Source organism: Coffea arabica, chromosome 2c, assembly GCF_036785885.1.
Source record: "Coffea arabica cultivar ET-39 chromosome 2c, Coffea Arabica ET-39 HiFi, whole genome shotgun sequence".
Lineage (NCBI taxonomy): Eukaryota > Viridiplantae > Streptophyta > Magnoliopsida > Gentianales > Rubiaceae > Coffea > Coffea arabica.
The window spans coordinates 45381733-45395081 of NC_092312.1; the positions used below are offsets into that span (position 1 = coordinate 45381733).

A 13349-nucleotide genomic window follows, 5' to 3' on the forward strand; every position below is an offset into this window, starting at 1 on the left:
CGTATTGCCGCAGCTTGCAAACAGAAAACCAGGCAGCCCTTCAGCTGCAATTTGAGAAGAGTTGGTTAAGGGTTTAGGAGGGGGGCTCCGGTATAAAAGGAAAGGGAAGCAAGAGCCGCAAGGGAGAGAGTTTTTTGGAGAAAGGGGAGCATACGGGAATATCGAGTGACGGTTGCAGAAATCTGAAAAAAAAAAAGGGAAAACCAGAGAGAGGAGAGGTCTTGGAAAGGGCCGAGAGATAGAGAGAGCATAGAATCTGGATGGCGGAGGTTTAGAAAAGCACGAAAAGACTGAGGGCTGGAAGAAAAAGGGAGCCCGGGAAGAAAGCTTCGGACGGCTGGGCTGAGGAAAAGGAAAAAGAGGAGCGGGCAGAAAGAAAAGGCTACGGCGTTGGGCAGCTCGGTGGCAGACTCATCTTCAATCAATTTGCGTTTGGACATCTCTCCTAGGAGCCTTCATGATTGTTCAACCTTATCAGCAACCAAGGTAGTCCGTTTTACTCAAAATGACTATGAACATGTTGAAAAATCTGGAAAAATCTAGCTTTTTGCCGATCTGCTCCCCCTTTTGTTCTGTGATGTTTTTTTGTGTGGAAATGGATAATCCAGATACTAGCTTCATACCTCTATGCTTGGATCTTGTGTTTTGTCGGTCAAAGGTTGATGTTTAACCCTAAGGTTTGTCAAAAGAAAGCTGCAAAGTTTTTTTTTTCAGATTTGTAGGTTCTTCGTCTGCCGCAAGTTCCTTTGTAGCTTTGCTGCATTTTTCCCTATCTAGCTTCATTATTGGATTCGTCGGAAGTAGTTAGTTCTGTTTTTGGGTAATGTTAGCTGTAATTGTTTTGAGTGTGGTTGATGGATCAATGGGTGTGGTTTAAATCACTTCGCATGAATCTGTTTTGGTTGATTTGAGAAGCCGCAGAGAATTTTCAGCTTTGCACGTTTTATTCTTTTTTTTTTTTGACGAATCCAAAGGCTCTATGTGGAAGAGTGAGAAGATTCTTTGATAAGCCTGTTATTTGGTTTCAAGTTTTGTTTTAGGTGAGAAAATTGCATTTTTTGAATGAACACAATAATTGCAAACAAGCCATGGTTGGAAATTCTAGCAAGTTTCATTCTTTCTTTTGCTGCATTTGAGTCCCGTTGCTTGGACTGGTTTTCTGGGATAGTTTGAAGCTTTGCACTGGATTTTGGGTTGTTGAAATGGTAGAATTTGTTTGAGTTGCTTCATATGGGACTCTTTGTTGGGTGATGAAATTTCATTTCAAGAGATCACAAGGCTGGATTTACTTTTCTATCGCTGCACATGTCTCCCATTTGGTTTTTCATTTGCCTCCATTTGATCTTAAATGGTTCACGGATCATGACTGGATTCTGTGAATGAAAGTGTTCATATGTTAAGTGATGTTGAGTGATGCTTTTTGCTACCTTAGGTCCTAAATCTTGCATGAAATCTGCATTGCATTTGAAAGCTTAAAGGTTGCCGAAGCAACATTGGCTGGAAAATTGCAGAAATCTCAGTTTCTTCATGAGCCTTGCATGAAAGCTTTTTCCAGATTTTGCATAACCTTCTTCTAAGTTGTTGCATGCAAGTTGAGTCGTTGAATCCATTGGTTTGCTTTGTACAAATCCATTTGGGGTTAAAATGCTTTGTACAAATGAAAGATTGCTGAAAGAATGGCTGCTGGAAAATTGCAGAATATAAGCTACGTAACTTTGCATGAATTCTGCATGGAAAACTTTCAAAATTGCCTTTTGACCCCCCCAAGTCTCCCTTTGTTGCACTGTGGCCCAATTACATTCCATGTTCTTGCAATTATGTCCTAAGATATTTGCATTTTAACCATTATTTGCCTTTTCCTTTGCCCTTGGACCCTTGAAGTTCCTAAAAGTGTTTTGATTAGGTTTGAGTGTTTGGTTAGTGTTCACAATTGAGTCCTTGGTAGCCTCAACTTTGCAACTCGATTGCTCATTTGCTTTCATTTGTTTGGGTGGTACTTAATGCAAGAGTTTAAGAACTTTGTGTTCAAATGAGCTTGTGTTCGCCTATTTTCTTGAATTTTCTGAAATAAATGGGCTTTGGCCTTTTTCTTGCTCTTTGACTTTCAAAGTTTCTGAAATGTTTCAATTGGCTTTGAATGGTTATAAATGCTTGCAATTGGGTCTTTGGTGGATCCCTTTATTGGAAACTATGTATTATTTGATTTCATTTAAATTGCAATTAGTAGAGATTTGGTGACTTTGTTATACTTTACTATTTGAGGTACCGTGACCTTTTTATTGTTTTGAAGCCATTTTTCTTTCATTTGGACACCATTCAAAGGGGGCGGTATAATTTCTTTTATCCCTTTTTGTGTCTCCTATGTGATCCAACGTGCTACGTGAGAATTGCATGTCTACTTGTTTTACTAGTTTTCCTTAATTCCTTTCATTTACTTCATTTACTTTTGCTTTTTATTTAAGTTTTTTTATGGGGTATGTGTACACCTCTTGGCTTGTAATAGATAGGGTTTGGAGGAGCATTCGATGAAGACCTATTGAAGACGTGTGCCTAGCTAGCAAATGTAATAGGTCCTTTAGCTTGATTGCTTTGCTTTTGTTGTTATGTGTTACTTGCTTTATTAGGCTTTTTGCATCTAGTCGAGCATGCTAAGTGTTATGTGCTACGTGTTTACGAGTATTTGGCATGTCTACCCGCTTTCCATAGCCATGAATGAATGTGATGGATGAATGTACGTTTCCGCTAGTCCAACGCTAGTCGGAATTCATAGAATGGGCTAGTCCAACGCTAGACCCTTAGGGATTTCCCCTCGTTAGTACATGTTTGCATGTTCATTACATGTCATGCATTTTTTTTAGTTTTATCATTTTGCATGCCCCTCGAACCCCTTTTCCCTCCATTTTAGGATTTTTGCATTTCATGCTAGTTATAGGGTTTATTTGCTTGAGAGTCCCCTTAAATATGGGATATAGACGAGTGTGGCTTTTTCTAAACCTTAGCACGCTTGTATTCCCTCTATAAAAGGGCAAATTGAGTCACGATTTAGGTCTCCCCGTACCCAATATGCATGAATTCCCTAGGCTCATGCATTTTTAAATCCACTCTACCATTTTATACCCTCATCACACTTTCATTTTTCCTCCCATTTTGCACACGTGCACCTTTATGTTTCTTCACTTGCACACGAACACTTTTATCATCACTTGCACACATGCACTTCATATTATCATTGCACATACCGTACCTTGCCCACTCACGTGCACATTTTCATTTACATATTTATTGTTTTTTATTACTTTTTCAAACTCATGTCCTCACATTGCATACATGCATTCCATTCATTTGCATCCCACTCGCATTATTCGTGACTTCTTCAAAGGATCGTTATTGGGCTTCACAATTAATGTGATTGGTACCACTCAACCTTTGAAGAGAAATTTCCCCCAATACCCCTAGGTCTAGGGTTTGCATTCATGTAGTGCATCCAAATGTAATAAATTCTTTGGTTAAAACAAGAAAATCTTTGATTAAATCATGCAACTAGCCTTGGCTAGGTCAAAGGGGTGCCTTGGATTTTATCCTTGCCTTCCCCTTTGTCAAATGTGACTCCCGAACCTTTTGCTTTGGTTTACGTGGACTAGGAGTCGTTTAAAAGGGGTTTCTTACTACTTTTTCCTATTTTTTCTTTAAAAATTCATTTTTTTTGGTGACTTGGTACACCTTAACTCATTACCAAGTGGCGACTCCAATTTTTATTTCAAAAACCCTTTTTAAACTATAATTTTGGGTCAAATCGTCGCATTCTCAACCCCCCATTTAGACCCATTTTTTCTTTTAAATCACAATTCATTTTCCAGTCACAAAAAATACATTTTTTTAAACCATTTATTTATTTATCAAAAAATGGGGCGCGACAGTTGGCGACTCCACTGGGGATTTTCGAGAGTCCGAGCAAATTTGATTTAATCAACCTTTTTCTTCTTTTAACCTTTTCATATATCACATTTGGGTGTTTTAGGGTTGCATTTTTTTCTTTTTTAGGATTTTGCATTTCACGCGTGTCCAACTACTCCCTCGCTCGCGAATGTATGATTGGTTGATTGGATGTATGTTTACTTGCTTATCTCGCGCTTGCATTGCATTTGGGTGTGTCACCCTTAGAGCCTCGCGTTGGTTCTCGATCCCTCCCCTCCAAACGAGCACTAGCATACGTGCATTCGCTTTATTATTTATCCCTTTTATTTTTCTTTTAGTGGCTTGTCACGCCACTCCACCCTACTAGGATTAGGCGACCCATTTGGACATGTGATCACGACACGATGTGTGTGTAGCATGATTCAATGGGTCACTCAATCTTCCGCTTTAAGCTATGGGTTGATAGCCTTTAGCTTTTAGTCGAAGGTTGAGGATTTTGATAGATTCACTCAAACACGTAGCCGCGACACGATGTGTGCGTAGCGGTGTTTGGGGAATCGCTCGAGCCACCGACAAAGAACCTTGGGATTGATGACCCTTGGTTTCTAAGTCTGAAGGCTCGGGGACCAAAGCTTGTCGAGTCTAGATGCATTAGTGAACCCCAACCTCATGCATCCATATTAGAATTGCCTAGGGTAGAGTCGACCTTACCCTAAATTAGGAAACACTATTTCACGAGGGGAGAGGTCCCACCCCTTTTTCCTTATCTGTCTTTGTTGCTTAATTGTCCAATGTGTTATGTGATTACGTGTTGAACTCACGTTTCCTTGTCTCTTGTCTTTTACATTCACAAACCCTAGCAAATAAGAGGTCTGGCATGACTTTCTTTTAGAACCTACCCTTGTAGATAGGCTATTGTACGTTTAAAGATTTTGGTATATTGCATTCATAGATTAATGATTGCATATCATTCTAGGCCTACCCTGGCAGATAAAGGGTTCCTTAGGTCACGTTTCATTTCGAATTGCATTTTTCCTGCTTTAATAACTGGCATCATGCATTAAAACCTAGAAAGGGAATGCCATTTAGGGGATCCCATATTAGGAATAAGCCGCCTTGTGTCTCGGATACTTAATCCAAAGAGACTTGCACATTTACATTTTGTACCATCCAAAGGGGTAGTGCACAAGGTAAGGTAGGATCCGATCGTCTTCATGAGAGCGATCTTTGGAATATGAGCGTCTAATAAATCAGTAAAAATCTCTGGCATAAAGGACATTAATTTGAAGAAATTCACAAATGATTCCTCCTGTTGAGACGATGAATAAATTGAGGCGAAATCGTGATTTTAGAAGGCTCATAGACTAATTTTTTGAAACCATCAATGGCCGGCTGATTCAATCGATCCATTTTGTCAATTCATAATCAATTTTGAATAAACCATCATTTGACCAATTTACCCTTTTTAGGGTCATCCGGTCGATTTTTGAATAAATCTTCATTTCATTTGGCTAATTCACCCATTTTTAGGGTGATCTGGTCAATTTTGAATAAATCATCGATTTCATTCAATTCATTTGACCAATTTCAGTTTTTAGGATGAACCGGTTCATTTTGAATAAGATTCTCAATTTCATGCGATCAAATTCCTTTTTTAGGATGATTCGGTCAATTTTGAGTAAGTTTTTAAATTTTACTCAATTCATTTGACCCGTTTCCCTTTTTAGGGTAATGCGGTCGATTTTAAATAAAATCCATTCAACCCGTTTGACCAATTAGGGTTTCAATGTCAATTTCAAAATGGAAAACCTAGTCGATTTTGAGAAAAACATCCATTGTATCCAGCCATTTGATCAGTTGGAGTTTTTGATCTGTGCTTCACTGAGAAAAGTTGTCAAAACGAATTCCAATCTCTTCTATAGGAAGTTCGTCAAGGTCAAACCCGTGCGTTTTTGCAAGTTCTTGTATCGATCAAAAGTGATCAATCCATTCGGACGTTGACCTCATTTTGACAAATGACTTTCGTCACTCCAATTGACCAAATTTTTCAAAATTATTTTTCACTCAATGAGTTGATCAGATCCATCAGGTATGGTATAGTGCCTATCTCAGAGGATTGCATTTTCATGCTAGGCCTACCCTTGGCACAAAAGGGCTCCCCCATAGGACATGCATCCGAATTTTTTGGATATTTACTAACTCTTGTCTTTTTCTTTTCCTTTTCTTTATTTTCTTGGAATAACTAAGCGAGAGTTAAATCTAAAGGCAATTTTTCAAAAATTCTTAGGTAATTTTCAAACATAACTTCTCGTCGAAGCCCCATCATAACGCGATCCCATAGTAAGGCCCAAAAGAATCGTGTAAACATGAGTACTCGGCCAAGATCATCTGATAAGACCGCCGCAACTACCCATCCGGAAGCCACAAGTCCCGGGGTTCAGTTGACTGAATTACTCACAAAATTTGGGGAAATGACATCTGAAATGGCCGCACAAAAGAAGTTGATCGACGAGCTCGTTAGTAGCGGGGTACAGCCCGAGTTTGCGCCCATCAAACAACCGGAATCCGAACCATTTGTCATTCCTTCAATTCAAACCACTTTTGATGGAGTTTTCAACCCACAGTATACCTATACTCAAAATCCTCCGTTCTATCCTCCCTATGGGCAAGGATTTCAACCTCAAGGTGGTCCAAACATGCTTCAGAATCCACAAGCTTTTTACCAGACTACCGCAGAGCCTTTCCTACCAGACCACACTGTCCAAGCTAAACCAGAAGTAGGAGAATCTTCTGCTCCTGTTGATATGAAGTTGCTTAAGCGTCTCGATCGTTTTGACGAATTCATAAAGAAAAGTCAGGGGTTGAGCAAACAAGGAATCCTGGATTACGATGAGCTTTGCCTTTTCCCAAAATATGCAGTTGCCTGAGGGGTTCAAAACCCCGAAATTCAGCAAGTATGATGGAACGGGTAATCCCAAGACACACCTCCGATTGTTCGCCAACAAGTTGGGTAGGCCAACAGATGATGAAAACCTGCCTTTGAGGTTATTCCCAGAAAGTCTGGAGGGGGATGCCCTCGACTGGTACTCCAACCTGAAGCCCGAAGAAGTGAAAACTTGGATTGACTTGTCCAATGCTTTTGTAAGGCAGTACGAGTATAACTGCAAGCTGGCTCCGACGCGAACCACGTTGGAAGGAACAAAAAGAAAACCATCTGAAGATCACAAGACTTATGCCAAAAGGTGGAGGAAAATAGCTGCAAAAGTCGAGCCACCAATGACTGAGGACGAAATCATACGAACTTTCATTAAGGCACATGATCCGCCGTACTTTGAAGAAATTTTTCGCATGACTGGATGTTCGTTTGCCGCTATTGTCAATAAGCTTGAAGAATATGATGATTTCGTGAAGGCTGGAAAGATTGTCAATGTGTCTACCCTCAAATCGCAGTTGGACGCTTTGCAAAGCCAAGGTAGTAATGGGAGGAAGCAACAATCCAAAAAGCAAGAGGGGGAAACTGCTTTTGTCTGGGATCGAAACCCTATCTCAAAGCCCAGATCTCGACAATAGCATACCTACTCAAACCCTCATCCTGTTTATCACACCAATACTACTCATCATCTGTGACGACCCCACCTCCCCCTGAGGCGTACCAAAGGGTTTGGCGGACCGCCTGCCCAGCTCTCGCCAGGACTCACTCACTCAAATCACGTACACACATCCATGGACCATAAATAACATCCACAATTCAAGCTTATAATTTACATTGATAGAGATCAGGGTACAAAATCTCGATATACTTAAACTAGTTCAAAACATATACAATCCAAATACAAAATGTTCCATTCGAGGAATAGCGCGAGTACAAGTCAAAAGTTAAAAGTCAAACAACTAGACTACGCTAGTCTTTACATATCTCACGCCTCGCTCGTACCCCTGTAAGGAAAACAAATAACGTGGTATGAGCTAAAAGCCCAGTGAGGTTCCAAATAGCAAATTGACCATTATTTATAAGTACAAGTTTTCGATATAGCAAAGTAAGGAGCATGAAGAGTTCATAAATGTGAGCAATAACACGTCAAGTAGAAATCTCAAAATGAGCAAGTGTAAAAGTTTTTCAAAATCAACAATAATCCAATAAGCAATAATCAATCCAAAGCATAAGGATACGGATGGCCCTCAGGAGCCAACTTCCATTCATCATCAGGAGCTTGATCACGTAGTAGTTGACACTCCGTCAACTTTCAAGTAAAGGAACCAATCTAGTAGAGCACCACTTACACGACTCTCCGTCCACCATTCACACCCCCTACTGGGCCCAAAATCCTCAATAAACATGGGTGGTAATACTCGAGTATACCGATTAGCCGAGGAGGTATCACTCCACTCGACAAAATAAGAGACCCAGGGTTCGTTACCCAATCGACCAAGCCCTTGCCGGCTCGACTAGAGTAACTCGCCACAGGGTTTCTGGAATTCCAGGAAGTGCGCACATCAAGTATATCAAGTCAATTGCAATCAATAAACAAGTATATCACGTAAGGGCAAGTGCGATAAAGTACACTCTTGCCCTGTCAATTCACGTATATAACAAGTACTCATATTGGTCACGTATCCAGTTCAAGTATCTAGTGCAATTCAGTATTTGAAAGCACTCACCACAAGATATAGTGCCTTTACTGGTCACTTTCAGGTTATACTCCGAGTTCGGAGTCCAAATCTGCGATAAAACTCAATTTGAGAACTTTGAAACATGACTAGAGTTCGAAACTTAGACGTTTCGTTCAATAAGAATCAAGAAATTGAAATTCACTTGGACAGTAGTCGTGAAACACTTGCTCGCCTTTTTAAACAGTAAAACTTTGTAATATTTATACTTGAAATTGTCTTGCGAGTTGAAAGTACAAGGAAAACATACTTCGAGCAATCATTATTTCATTTCTCAAGGGTACAAGTTCGTCCAAGTCCTAACGTATAACACTCAAGAAACATAGTGGCCAAGGTTCTCGCTAGTTCAAGTAATAAGTACTTAACCTTCACTCAAGTCGCTAATATAGTTTTCTAGTCCTCGAGTAAAAATTCGGGCAGCATGCCCTTTGTGTTTACCTAATTTTTCAGCCTTTTAGGCTTCATTGTTTTTCTCAAACACAACCCAACATTATACATATCAGCAATTCATGTCAAGAGCCGTTCCATAGGCTCACAATATCATAATAACAAGAATCGTATTAAGTACAAGTGCAGAAATTCAATTTAGCTCAAAACAGATTTGACGTACAAATGCGGAAATAACATATCCGAGGTTACGCTTATCGGATTAAAACGAAACCTATGCCGTTTCGAAGCTAAGACACAGAGCTACAACATTCATGAAGGTCACTTAGTCCAGTTCCTAATGTAACGTAGTCAAATTCTCGAATTACTAAACCAGAAACCAATTCGTCGGCTGTTTAAATGCAGAACACTGTAATGGTCATAACTCAGTGTACAAAAGTCCAATTCAGGTGTTCTTTGAGGCATTTTAAAGCTACTTCAGAACACTACAACTTTCATGTTTTGGCCCAGAGGTAAATCAGTACGACTCCCAGCCAAAAAACGTGATAAACTGGACTTAACTGATGAAATGGACTGCTGGGAAATATTTAAAACAGTAAGGGTATTTTGGACTTTTCACATCCTACATTGCTCCGATTGAGCTGAAATTTTGTAGGCACCTATAAAATGTCATTCTATACAACTTTTCTTCTTTGACCTAAGGCCAAATCAGCCTCTAACACACAGATACAAATTCGGACAGAATGTAAGCAAGAATTTCCAGAAATCTGAAATCTTTAGTTTTTAGTGGAACTTTCCTAAATTTCTTGGTCTAATCACTACCACAACACCTTATGAAACCTCAATTGCAACATATAAGCATCTTACAACAATTTGGGCAGAATTTCCATAAGCCCTAGTTCATCAAATAAATTGGGGAAAAACCTCTAAAACATGCTAATCATCCATGATTCCACCACTATAATCAACTACTAAACTTAATTTAACAAAATTGAAAGCAAAACTTAGAGAGATAAGCTCTCTTACCTTGAATAGAGGACACAAAGAGTAGCCCAAGCTTTCTCTTTCCAAAATTTCACCACAAATCACTAACTAAACACTCAAAGGTGAGTTTAATCGGTTTATTTCCTTAGTTTTCTCACTTTGTAGCTAGAAATCAAGAAGAAATGAAGAAGTTTTTCTCTTGGTCTTTCCCTCTCTCTCTTATTTCGGTTATGGAGCAGAAAAATGAAGGAAATGGAGCTTAACTTGTCTTATAAGGAAGTAAGAAGATTAAGGCTAATTGTGTCCACAATTTTTGGCCAACACTTGGACTAATCTTGTCCACAAATTTTTCTCTTTCTTCCCTTACATTTCTAGCCTTATAATTTCGGTCAAACCAGCTGCAAATTAGGAAGATATTTTGTGCAAAAGTCAATAAGCTTGTTTGGTAAGAAAAATGGTGGTCAAGCGGTGCGTTCAATCGGTAGTGCGCGGGACCCGCCAGTTCGCGCCGTTTTTCTTAAAAACTCACGTACTAGGTTTTTTTTTTTCTTCCCATTCACTATCCTTATATCATTGCTACTACTCACACATTATTTTTCACTTAAAAGTCACTTTTAATCCCCAAATTGATCCCTGGCCAGTACCGAAAATTTATCCGGCGGAAATCGCGAAAACCCTAATTTTGCTCAAATCTTGACACCGAAGTGTAAAACCCTATTTTCCAGGTTCATCTGCACTTATTGTTGAACAATTGGGTAGTAGGGCTTTAATAAATAATAATTTTCAAATAAAAGGAAATTTTTAAGAAAACGTGAGGAATTTTCCAATTCCAATGATTAAATTTAGGGTTTCAATCAAAATGTGAGAGATTTAAGAGAACCGGTTAGTCACAAGTAAACTAGGGTTTTTGACTAAAATATTAGGGTTTCTAGTCTTTTAAAACAAAATAAGGTTTTAAATCAAACCCGAAGAAATATACTTTAATATTTTCTTCACAAACAACCTCCTAATATTCGGGATGTTACATCATCGACCTCGACCTAATTACAACAACTCGCCTATGGCCCCTTTTCAAATATCCCAACCTAACTTCCAACAACTTCGACCCCGACCTCTCTACAATCAACAATTTCCCCGACCAAACAGACCCATCTACAACTACCCCCAACATACTGAAACCCACGATCAAAATCGTTCTCGAACATTCACCAATTTCGGCCAACCTTTGGACCGATTATATGAGCAATTAAAAACCGCCGGTAAAATCGGCGAAATTCCCCCTCCAGCCTACCATGGCATTTCTGGCGGATATAACCCACAGTACACTTGTGCCTATCATTCGGGAGCACCTGGCCACCCAACTACTGATTGTAGAGCACTTAAACAGAAAGTCCAACAAATGATCGAGGCGGGGGAAATATTGATTAGAAGAAGTGCAGAACAAGGACTGAACATAAGTACAAACCCCTTTCCCAAACACAGTGACACCTTCGAGGCATCCACCTCCAATGATGAGATTTGAAAGTCCTGAAGGAGTTTTGCACAATTTGGATGGCCGAGTGTTTTCCCTCTTGAAGGGAATTTCGGTACATCTGGGGACTGTCATTTGCTAAAAATTCATGAAAGGTTTCACTGTTTTTGTGTAAATAGTTTTGTTAGGTTCAAGTTTTGGCTAAAATAATTTTTATCAAGCTCCTGTTTTTTCAATAGCATGCATAATTACATCTTTTCATTATTTTGTTTGTTCGATACTATTTTTGTTTATACTGGTTGATTATCATTTTCAATTTCATTCTAAATTCTTTCGATGGCCAAAGATGAAATTACTTGACCCTTTGAATATCACTGTTCTGGAATCCGATGAAGCCATACATTGAAAATCCCTTCATTTGAGAAATCCCTTCTTTGAGAAAGCCTTCCTTGAGAAAACCCTTCGTTAAAAATCCCCTCATGGAGAAATCCTTTCTTTGAGGAAGCCATACATTGGAAAATCCCTCCATTTAAAAAATCCCTTCATTTGAGAAATCCCTTCATTTGAGAAAATCCCTTTCCGGCCAGGTTGAAAGCTGATTGGTTAACGCAGTATGATTAACGATTGATTTTGATTGATGAAAAGCAGTTGAATGCTATGTACCATGACCAATGTTGTCAAAACGCATGGCCTAAGTTCATAACAAAAGGGTCCACCGCCGATCTTCTGAAGAAGGGAACAAAGTACTAAAGTGATGAAAGATGAAGTCGAAGGCAAATTTGCTTCAAATTGACAAAGCTCATTGGGTGTTCAAAAGGTATTGCCTGGAGGAGTACTCATTTTGGACAGAGATGGAAGGACAGACATTCCCTCAACCTATCAACTCGGACATGTGTAAGAAGTTCTTTATTTGATTATGCAAATTTCTTTTTGGAAATCGCGCAAGGGACGAGGCAAAAGTCAGGCCATTTTCTTTTCCAATCAAAACATTTCATCCCTAGTCATCCCCTTTGAGCTATCAGAACAATAATTTTCGTTTGTCAGCCCCTGAGGATTGCAAACCCCACACTGGGGCAAATTCATTTTGACAAAATGATCAGGAAAAAAAGAAAAACCCCACACTGGGGCAAATTTATCTTTGAAAGAGATATGGAAAAAGAAAGAACCCCATACTGGGGCAAATTTATTTTGAAAGAGAGATGAAAAGGAAGAAAGAACCCCACACTGGGGCAAATTTAGTTTTTGAAGAAAAATGCAAAAGAGAAGAAAATGCAATGAAAAATACAAAGAAAGAAAAATCCAATCAAACTGGGGCAAATTTTCCTCGGTTTCGTTCAAAAAATTGGAGATAATTTCAAAATGATGCAATTTCAGGTTATTTCACACATTTCATCAGACCTGCTTTCAAGCCTCAACTTCTCTTGAAAAACACCCCACCTAACCTCATTACAAAAGCCCAAAAGTCCTGGCTTTCGTCACTTGCTACATTTCTATTAGGGATTTTGCTAATTAACTGGCAAGTGATGCCCATAATGCCTTCGCCTAATCTTATAAGGGAAGCGCATTTTACTGATGTCAGCAATCTTCAGTTCATACTCCTGAGTCGATTATGGTTGAGTTTTTCCATTGTTCCTTAGGTGAAAACCCGAAAGGGCACCTCAAAAGAAAAGGAGAAAAAGAAAAGAAAAAGAGAAAAACAAAAACAAAAACAAAACAAAAGAAAAGGAGTGGGGGCAACCTTGGCGAAAACCCGAAAGGGCGCCAAGGTAGGATTTTTGCAATGAGCAAGCACAAGGAGGAACAACTGGTGGTTTGGTCCATTTGGACTTCTCCTCATTTTTGTCATACCTCTGCCAATATTGAATTCCAGAACAAGGATATTCAGAGATTCGAATATGCATCTTTTGGCCAAAGCTGTGTCATT

The 13349-nt window shown here is 39.3% G+C and overlaps 1 long non-coding RNA gene across 1 annotated transcript; it reads right to left on the reverse strand.

Annotated features, from left to right (window-relative positions):
- Positions 1–7662: 7662 nt before the first annotated feature.
- On the reverse strand, positions 7663–10256 carry LOC140035958 (uncharacterized). Its single transcript, XR_011839853.1, has 3 exons — positions 9997–10256; positions 8575–8635; positions 7663–7851 (listed from the first exon to the last, which is right to left on the reverse strand). It is a non-coding gene; the product is annotated as an uncharacterized lncRNA (long non-coding RNA).
- Between the last annotated feature and the right edge of the window lie 3093 nt (positions 10257–13349).